General features: G+C 37.1%; 1 long non-coding RNA gene across 1 annotated transcript; it reads left to right on the top strand.

Moving 5' to 3' along the window:
* The first annotated feature begins 6309 nt into the window (after nucleotides 1-6309).
* Nucleotides 6310-10637, top strand: LOC148138641 (uncharacterized). Its single transcript, XR_015753735.1, has 3 exons — nucleotides 6310-6369; nucleotides 9315-9353; nucleotides 10553-10637. It is a non-coding gene; the product is annotated as an uncharacterized LOC148138641 (long non-coding RNA).
* Nucleotides 10638-11137: the final 500 nt, after the last annotated feature.

Here is an 11137-nt window from a genome sequence, read left to right as displayed (position 1 = left end):
TGGACCATAGGCATTGGAAGGGGTGGTTTTGAAATTTTTTGGCAATTTCTGCTCCTTAAAATGATGCAATCCAGAATGCTGGGCAAGAACTGGATAGAAAACCTAATCTGTAAAAACAAAAGTTCAAGGTCTCAGAATGGGAGACCAGTGCTTTCCTGCTCAGGTTACCAGGTCAACTTATCATAAGAGAATTTTAATCTGGAGTGCTAAATGAATAAGCATAGAGATCAGCATATACACAGCTTTAATACAGCTAAAACTAGCAGAAATATTAAAGTTGTGCTCAGGTCAGAAAAGTAATTTAACATTGCCAGTAATTCAAAATATGTGTGCTCCAGCATTTTGTGAAAAAATCCAGATATAATATGCTCAGGAAATTAGAATATATTAGACTTCCATTTGTGGGCTATGATATATTCATTTTATTACAATAAACACGTTGAGAGATACAACTCTTCCCTAAACTATTTTCTGGACAATCAGGTAAAAACTCTTGGTGCAAGTGTTCAATTCAAATTTTTTAAGGGAAAGTGGGAGATAAAATCACTTTCATTGTATAGTATTTCCACACAATAATAATTCCTAATCATTTTTGTTTCCGTTATTATGATATGATAGTATCTGGAATCATCATAATAAATGAAGAGTAAAACAAAATTTCAAAAATTCCGTAAGCTTTTTTGTCATCCATATTAACAGTCATCATTCTGAGACAAAAAAAGTTCCTTGAGTATATTTGAGATACTTTACGATAACAACAAGAAGCAATGTAAGGCAACAGAGAAATAATAATAGTGAACATAAATCTGGTGACCATCTTGAAAACCATCTTGTCAGAAAACCGCTAAAATGATGAAATGATTTTCACAGCAGAGCCTACTTCATTCTATGAATTTGTTCTAAATGCCACAAACACAAACACCACCACCAGAAAACCTATGACTGATACAACTGCCACTTCCAAAAAAACTATCACCAACACTATCACCACTACCACATCAAAATACCCTTCCACTGATATCACCATCACTACCAATACCACTGTCACCCAAAAAACCTACCACCAATACCACCATTATGACCACCACTAGCATAAAACCCTACCACCAATAGCACCATCACCCCTGCCACCAATACCACCACAAATGCCATCAAAAAGACCATCACTATTTAAAAACCCACCAGCAATACCATCGATATCACTAATACAACGTTCATAACTAAAAAACTGTCCACCAACACCATCAACACCACCAGTATCAAAACCATCACCATTGACAAAAACTAATTTGAATATCTTTGACCAATCAAATTCGTTATTGCAAACCCAATCTGTTCACCTTTCCCCTTCCAATTTACTCATGTATAGTTTTCCATTTGCCTCCTGTGAGGATAATATTTGTGTGATAGTGTATACTTATATGACTGCTCTTGACTATTTAGCTCTTATTCGTGAATGACCTTTGAACATGAGTGGGGTGGGCAATTCATACGAATCACAAAATAGCTTCAGTTGGAGAAAATTCTTTGTTCAATTCCATTTCCTTTGTCTAAAAAAAAAACTAATCCATCTTACCATTACAGAATCTGTCTCCTTTTTACGTAAGTCCAATGTCTTGGGCTCAGCTTTGCTTCTTGGGTCTGCTTTGCAACAACTGTCCATGCAGAAAGACATTTTCTGATCTCTGTTCTAAATCTACATTGCTGAACCTCTGGCATCTTTTCCTGATGCTCTGACATATTTTCAGCTGGGGCAGTCATCTTACTTTGAAAAATTGAATGCCCACAAATATCCAAAAGCTGCTTCACTTCATTCTTTTAAGCAGGCCTTAATGCTAAATACAGATTTTCTGTTTCATGCTCCAAGCTGGCCCTCTATCTGTGGGCAATTGCTTTCCTAATTAACTGGCAAAGCAAAAACATGAAACTGGCATAACCACAGGTCAACTGGGATTGGTGTAGTTTGAAGTATTAACGATTTCTCCAAAGAGGACAAATTTTGACTCCTAAGGGAAATATCCATCTGCACTCACTTCAAACAGAAAAGTGCAAATCATATCTGATAATTGTAAAAGGGAGCAATAAAAGTATAAATCGCTCATACTTTTCAGATGCAATGTACCAGCAAAAAAACTTGTTTTGAAACTCTTTAACAAGATTTGATTTTAAAGGTTATGACAGAAACTTTTTATATTGTTTAGTGTATCATGAAAAAACTAAAGCTTTAGTTTGTTTCTACTTTTAAGCTAACTTGTAGAACAATACAAATGTCCTTAACACTGAGTGAACATATAAGCCCCACCACAATTTACATCATTGTTTCATACAGAACATCCCTCATAGACTCTAATCTAAGTGAGTAACCGCAGGGTCAAATTTTCGTTATGACAATGACTAATAAAATGCAAGGGAATCAATTAGTTTAATTAAATCTCTGACTATTTAAAACAGTGTCTGCTACAAAATTGAGTAATGAGGAAGGGATGCTCCCTGGCCCTATCTGTCTTAATGCAACACTAAAATTTTCTGTCCTGACTTTTTTTACACTTGTATCTAGCTTAAGGGACTCTTGAGAACACTTGAAGCAATTATGGGTCTTAAACTAAAGCCTCTAAAAAGGAGGGGCAGGGACTCGATTGCTCTTGTGCCCAAGGAATTGAAGTCCTTTGCCTTCACACTGCTAATCCAACACTCATGGACATGATTATCTCACCCTGTGCCAAGGTTTGAACCTGAATAGTTGGTATGTCTTAATTTAAATAAATCCCTTCATAATTATTCAAAGTAAGACATGGTCAAAGGAGTGCTGAGTGCGCAGTTGGAATATACAGTGTCCTTTGTCTTGGGAGTATAGTTGCAGACTTTTAGCTGGTTAGTGAAGGCCTGCACAATGTGTGTACAAAATAAACATTTTAAAAGATGCACAACTAAACTAAGACATCCACTTCCTCGCTACACAGTGTGAAATCCAGGTGGAGGTTTGAAAAATATTTCCACTGTGGAAACCTTCAAGGCAAAAAAGGAAAAGAAAATGTTGGAGCATTGGAGGAAGCCACCCAGTAATTTCCCTTTGAAAAAAAACTGTGCTTCTCAAGTCAAAGTGATTACACGCTTGAGAGATTTGAGGGTGAGATGATTTCACTGTCACAGATGCAGAGCTCAATGAATGAGACTGCTGACAAGACATGTGGATGCAAAGAAACAACCAAGCTTTAAACACTACAGAAAACTTTTTCATGTAGGCAGGAGACTATATGAAAGTGACTGAAACTTTCAATTAGAAATGTACCAGTTATTCAGTAGGCTTTTGTTAGGAGACTATAATCCATTAAAATCCATTACTGCAATCAAACAGTAGCATAACATGCAATGTTAGTGTCATGAAAGTCATGGTGACTTTTAAACATTAATGTAGGAAAGATAATTGTATTTAGTTCTTGGCTATATTTAGCTGCAGAAAATCACATCTATACATTGTTTCCTGGACACAAATTTATTTTCTTTTCATCAGTTCCAAAACTTTCCAACCGTATTTCTTTTGAATAAACTTTGGAATGTCAATATTGTGGAAAATCTTTTCTGTGCAGAGACATTTATGGGTCTCAGTTAAATAGCTATTTAATATGCTGGGCAAACCTAAGAGGGAATCAGTCTCGACCATGCTATAGATAGAAATTCTGATGGTTACTGATTCCTTGGGAATTAAGAGTTAAGGGAATAGTGCCTATCAGCAGTTGCTGCAATTCTGTTAGCTTAATTTCTTCTCTCTGCTCTCCCCTCCCCCCTGTTTAATTCCCTGCATCCATACTAACCTCCACAGTCTAGAGGGTGGGACAGTTCAGCCCACTGACATCTCCAGGGATGCCAAGAGCTGCAGTTGAGTGGCACAAGAATGAATTCTTCCCTCCTCCACATAACCGTCTAAACTCGCCCTCTATGGGAAGCTGAAGTGCAAATGGCAGTCGAGACTGGAATCTGAACTTCGATCCCCAGTTGAGGGCTCCAGCCTCACAGCTACCAAAGCTGTGTGATACTAATACAAATGCTGTAACTGGAGAACATCTAGAGTACAGGACAGCTCCATTGTCAGGTTGGAAAATCGTTGCTTTACGACAAATTAAGAAAACAGAAACCAACGTTTTAAAGCATGGAAATGGAAATGTCATGTATCTACTGTCTTAATCAGACTGCACAGTGAACATGTTGCGGCAGTCTGTAATGAAACTTGTTTTCATTTCATTAACAAGCTTCCATGTGCTAAGACACATGAGAAATAAAAGATGCACAAGACAAATGCATGTTGATAGGTACAAATCAACTCAGTTCAATGCCAGAATACTTCCCCATTTGCCAGAGTTGCCTAGAATATCCTAAAGTCATATTTTATTGATAAATATTGGCATACTTGAAAAACATTACGAAACTTCAGCCTATCCCATTTTTAGAAGCTTATTTCCTCTCAATTTGAGTCCAATGTAAATTGAGACTTTGTGTCTCACTAACCTTTTTTTAAAATGCCAATCATGAGATGTGGGCAACACCAGTTGGGCCAACATTTATCGCCCATCCGGAATTGTTCAGAGGGCACTTAAAAGTCAACTACACTGCCTTCGGGCTGGAATCGCATGTAGGCCAGACCACCATTTTTTTCCCTAAAGGGCATCAGTGAACCAGTTGGGGTTTTTTCCTGACAATTGGCAATGATTCCATGGCCATCATTAGACTGTTAATTCCAGATTTTGTTATTGAATTTAAATTCCACTATCTGCTGTGGCAGTTTCAGTCTTGTTCTTTGTGCTGAGATGCTGAGCTCCACCCATGTTGAGAATTGGGATGGGCTTGATGTCTCCTTTGTAGCTTTGTTAGTTCTTCAGCACAATTCAAGATGTGGTGGGACTGCAGAGCTAGGATCTGATCTGTTCACTGATATGTTTTCACCAAGCAATCACAGTTGAGAATAGCTGGACATCTAGTCCTGGGAAAGGATCAATGGACCCAAAACGTTAACTCTGCTTTCTCTCCACAAATGCTGCCAGACCTGCTGAGCTTTTCCATCAATTTCATTTTTTAAATTTCTGATTTACAGCATACACTGCTCTTTTGGTTTTTATCCAGTCCACTATGTTCAAAATGTAATAACAGTACTTTATTGCATGTTATTTACAGAAGAAACCTTGAATTAGGCTTTATTAAAGAAATGAAAGAGACTCAAAAATAATAAGACTAGCACTGAGGTCGCCATACTAGAGAGGTAGCAGACTGGGTTCAATTGATACATTGTCACATATTTGCTAGTGTAATCTAATACCTCCAAAGTTATCATGTGGCAAAAAGGCAGCATTGCTTTAACCACAGATCCCCTCTACAGGCCAGCAGAACCTTCTCTATCAGCTTAGTGTTGTATTTAATGTTCATGTCTGGTTTATGACATAATAGATATGATCCATAATAGGCACAGCCCTCCACTCAGGGTGTTAATACTCCCCAGTATATCTTACAATTAGCATTTGATTAAGGCCCATCCGTGGTCCTTTCAGCCTTTTATGTTAGGTCAAATTGCCTGTGATGGAGTAAAGCATGCAGGCACCCCAGTAATGAACTGGCTAGTAAACCGTTTCAAGTGAAAAGAGAACCATTTTATCACCCTAATGAAAACCAGTTGGCAATCCTTTACTCCTTTTTAATCACTTATCAGCACAGCTGCTCAAGCATGAACCTTCAGTTTTAACCATTTAATAGTTTTACCTGTTAACACTGGAGTTTTCTAAATGTTTGCCACACTACCGAATACCCAAACTAAAATACCAGAGACCATTTATGCCCTATTAAATCTTCATGTAAATTGAACATGGATAATGTCATGCCTCGTCCATGATGTCATTTTTGAACAGCAGAAAGGTCAGGTCAAAAGGCCCACTCATTACTTTAACGGCTGTAGCCTTTTGCTGTTTAATGTTCCTGTCCATTACCGCACAGCCAGACAAAATGTTACTTTATCAGAAATACCTGTGCTGTTTTGGGATATTTTTTTCCGCACCATTTTGAAGGAAGTAAGTCAGACTAAATGTCAAATAAATAAAAATTCATGCAACCTTTGTAGCAGTGATCAAGCATAAACAGTGCTAGTTCCAGGAAAATGAAAAATATCACAAATGTATTTAAAGGGAAATGTAAACAAATGTTGTGGATGGCATGCTCTGCCAATAGTAAATGCTTCTCTCTTGATAAGAACGCTGTGATTTCAAGGAACTGAACAAACTGTCACTCGGATCTATCTCGCTAATTTGAGTGAGTTTTACCAGTTCCCAGCTGGGCTTCTAGATGTAGCATTCAAGGAAAATGAGGTTTTCAGTGCAAGAACATAGGCAGGTATGGAACATGAAAAGGTTAATTGGCTCATCAAACTTGTTTCTTCCACAGATCATGTACAGTTTGGATTCCATCCTAGTTATTTGATCTCTTGAGGCAAGTAACTAACCATAGGTAAAACTTCAGAGATGATAAAGCTGCGTAAAATTTCCCTTCAGCTCCCAAGGTCATTGAATGAAACTGCATGATATTGATTTAATATGTTTATTCAGCCCTGACCAATTACATTCCAGAGCGCATTCATGATCAGAATAGTGCAGATTCCATAGTCTATTAGAATGTTTTTCATCATTTGTTCCTGTACTTACTGACATAGCCTTTAGTACCTCTTAATTAGATCTTAATCAAGCTCCTTTCTAAAAGAGTTAATCAGTATGGTTACAGTTATCTTTGATAAGCTCTGATTTTCATATCTATCTACAGGGAAAATAGTGTCATAGGATGGCAATACTTTAAGGTGTCATTCCATGATTCAGAGGGCTGAAAAGCTGATATTGCAGACATCTATTCATTTTAAACAATAGAAGATCACAGCTGCTTGTCCACAATTTTCAATAACTCAGTTAATGTGAGTTGCTCTCCCCACTGGAGTGCAAGATACCCTTTCTAAAGCAAGGAAGTAGCCTGTTTGTAGCTTTGGAAATAGGCACTGTAAAGGTAGGAAATTCAGAGTGTAGTCTTAACAATCGTGAAGTTTGATTGCGCAGAGACCAGTTTACCTTAATGAATGCTTTTGACCTATAAGCAATTATATGTGACATATAAATCACTAATAAATGAACTAAGCAATTCAGAAACAACCTTCCTAACCAGAGTCTAGGACCCTTCAGGCTCTCTGCCTGTATTCCTGATGAAGGGCTTTTGCCCGAAACATCGATTTTACTGCTCTTCGGATGCTGCCTGAACTGCTGTGTTTTTCCAGCATCACTCTAATTTCCAGCATCTGCAGTCATTGTTTTTACCTAGGTTTTTCCTAACCAGAGACTGGTTAAAGTACAGAACTACTACCCTGAGGAAGGGTCAGTGGACCCGAAACATTAACTTTGACTTCTCTTCAAAGACCTTGCGGAGCTTTTCCATAAACTTCTGTTTTTGTTTGTGATTTACAGCATCTGCAGTTCTTTCAGTTTTTACTACCATAAGTTGTTGAGGTGAAAGGCATTGATGTATTTAAGGGAAGGCTGGATAAGTACATAAAGGAGACATGGATAGAACAATATACTGAAAGGATTAGATGACATGGGGAGGAGGATGGTTTTATGAATAACTACTATTAATGCTATTGTAAGAATTATTAATGCTCAGCCCATGTTCAATAAATATCTGCGCAGCTTACAAATAGAAAAGGTTTGGGAAAAGACATGGAAGTGAGCAGGAAGTAAAGACAAAGTACATGAGGGAATTTGTTAGGAAAGTTATAAAGGCAGGAAGTCATTGATGAAATCATTTTGGGTTGGAATTCCTGAGAATAGTTTTGATGAGTTGAAAGATCTCCATCTGTGGTGACAAATTCTATGAACAGGTGTGAGATGGCCGATGGAGTTGTTCCCAAAGGTGGAACAAAGAGGGTAACAGTCAGAGGAACAGAGGGAGGGACAGAAGAAAATCAGCATGATGACTTAATGCACATAATTGAGCTGTATGCTCTTTAAGCATCTCATCTTCTCAGCAGAAAGAAAATGTGGAAAAGGGAAATTTCATTCACCGTTCCATTGCTATCTGACTTACCTGCAGTCAATAATGTAATTTCAGTGCTTATGTACATAAAGTAAAATGCATTATTTACATTTAACAGGGTTGGTTCTCATTTCTTATTTGTTTTTTTTTTCTTTCATTAGCATGCTATTTCATCAGTTCTAAACAATGCCATAACTTAGTAGCATTGCTATTGTTCAGTCTGCAGGAATTGTATTTTAAGCCAGAACTACGGGTCTTAGGATCTTTCCGAAATTCTTCTCCTAGGAAGAGCACCTGAGCATTGGTTAATTTATGTATGGCAGAGGCACAGTTAAGCCTCAAGGTCATTGCTTCAAACACACTCGAGCACAAACACAGTTAGTACTTTTCAAGGGGTCAGCTCATTGCAATTCATCCTCAAGATTGTTATTCTCAGAATTATTGCATGAATGCTAGGAGACATTCATACTGCTATAGATTAAACCAAAACCATACCAAAATTAAATAATTAATACTTGCCCCAAGATGTTAACAATTAAAAGTGAATTTATATGCATGAGAACATGGATTAGAATGCAAACCAAATCAGAAACATTTGTACTGAGGGGATATGCTGTGTGAGTACTCCTATGCAGCAATGGACAGCTGAATTGAATCTGCAAATACGTCAGTATATATTGCTCCAGCATCATCATTAAGTGAATGAATGTTTCACATAGGAGTTTGAAGTTATTCTGATGATGTGCAAAATCAGTCTTCTTTCATATCATTCAGAAAAGAAAAAACATTCCGACTGATTATCACTGGGAAGGCACAACTCCCAATTACCAGACTTTGTGTTTCTCACTCCAGTACATCAGGGGTCACATTTAGAGTGCATTCGGAAAGGAACTGCATTTGTTTGTGCAAGTAACATATTGAAAATTAGAAATACCTTATATTTCTTTCTATTGGTTAAGAGATTCACTGATGAATCTCCCATTCTCTTTCGGATACGAAGCAGTCAATGTCTCATATCAATTTCTTTTTGCCTTCAATGAAGCTGAATTGATTTGTATCAGAAGTGTTAACCCATTGGCACACAATAGATTGTGTGAGGTCCAAGGAAACTGGTTTATCAAAAATGAGGCTGTTGAACCAGGTCTGAGTGCTGAGAAGATCTAGCTGAAAGCAAATGTATATGTGCAGAGTAAGTGATTTGAACAATGTTTTCAAAATCTAGTTTCTCTAACTCAATTCAAATTGATCTCTCTTTTATTTCCCAATAGGTGTTCACTCGGAGTAATGCTTTACAGAGACTGAAATTTGTAAGATTTGTCTTTACACTATATATTTCAATTAATATTTAACCTGGCTTGTTTATCTATCAGTTATCCTGCTAACCATTAATATCAGTTTACTGACTGATGGCCCTCATGTACCAGTCTGGCATCCCATAAAAGTCAACATTTTTATCAATGTTCTATTGCTATCTGAGCTGCCTATCTGAAAGAAAGTAGGAACTTAAAAGTATGGTGCCCTAGATGATACAAACATGGTCTTCAGTATTTCTGCATTGATTGATTACTTGCTCTGCTCCTTTCAGTGATAGATCATTTATAGAGATCTCTGTTAGAAGTGAGATGTCTTGACTTAGTTAGATCTTTCTGTGTCCTAGAAAAGACAACTAGACTCAATTACAATGTCAGTGTATCCACCGATTGTCAAATACAACGAAACTCCAGTGATAAATAACTGCTGGTCTCACACTGGGACACGCACGTATAAAGTCAAAGGTTGTTATGGGCGAATGTAGGAGACCAATTTTCTTTCATTTGGAGCATCTGTCAAAACCCGTAAATAGCAATATTGTCTATTTTTGGTGATGTACTACTTTTTGACGAACCTCTCATCTCCTTTTCTCTCCTTGTATCTCTTATATATGATGCACATTGATATTTTTCCCTCATCTTTCACCAAAGCTCCTGTTAGAATTTGAAATTGCCAACTTTGTTTGATATTGAAAAATGTTTGTAATAAAATGGTTAAGGAACCTTTTTTGTCTCTCGCCTGCTATTTTTTAATTGGCATTCATAGCAAATTATCTCAAACTCATGTACACAAAAATTCACTACTTCCTCCTGCCTACTATATTGATATTCATCCAGTTAATATAAACCTCAAGCGTAAATGTTTAATCCAATTTACAATACTGCATAGGTCAGAGAATATTTTTTATTCATACCATTATGAGTTGTTTTCCTTTTAATGCAGTTAGATACAGAAAGATCAATGCATTTGATTTTAATAAATGCCGTCCAGTTCTAGTTTCTCAACAGTAAATGAAGTCACAACTTGAGAGCAATCTTTGCAGTTAATGGAAGCAGACAGTAAGGTGTGTTCAAATTTGCCTGTATAGGGTTGGTAACAAAAAAGTTAAAGTAAAAAATAAGACAAAAAACTGAAAAGCCCTGTGTCTTCCCCCACCTCCTCCCCTCCCTCTATCTCCAATCATTTCTCTAAACAGCCTGGAGCTGGAAAACATCACAAGGAGGTCATGGAACAGAAAGAACAGACCAGTGACAGTTTCATTTGTTACTTGAAACACGTGGCCAGCAGTCACCAATCCTCAGCCGTGAGTGGAGTCCAGAATGTCACATCTGGAAAGAGGAGACACTCACAGGAAGGCACTGATGTGAATTTATCAGGAAAGACAAACTAGCAAAGGAATGACTTCATGAAAAATGCTCTGTCGGGTTAAAGATGAAAATTAACACATTGTATTATTTTCATTGAGCTGTCCTTGTGACTCCTACAAGTTTTGTTACAACCTAATTCTGATGTCTGGACAGAAACATTTTAGTTCAAGAAAGAGCACATTCAGAAAAGAAACTATTAATAAAGTATTTTTATAAGTATATGTATATTATACATTTTTAATGATTTCATTCTTTAACATTTATCTTTCTTGGTTCAATGTTCAGTGGTTGTGTTGAGCAGAGACCTTTAGTAGAGAATTATATTGGGGTCTAAAATACTTACCAAATATAGGTGCTTATAGCATATTGTCCTAAATTTCAATGATACATGCAAATGGCAATATTATGAAACA

This window comes from Chiloscyllium plagiosum, unplaced genomic scaffold (genome assembly GCF_037043375.1).
Source record: "Chiloscyllium plagiosum isolate Xiang-an unplaced genomic scaffold, Cpla_swu_hap1 HiC_scaffold_39, whole genome shotgun sequence".
Classification (NCBI taxonomy): domain Eukaryota; kingdom Metazoa; phylum Chordata; class Chondrichthyes; order Orectolobiformes; family Hemiscylliidae; genus Chiloscyllium; species Chiloscyllium plagiosum.
The sequence above is the reverse complement of the archived record's forward strand: the minus strand, read 5'-3'. Positions and strand labels throughout refer to the sequence as shown.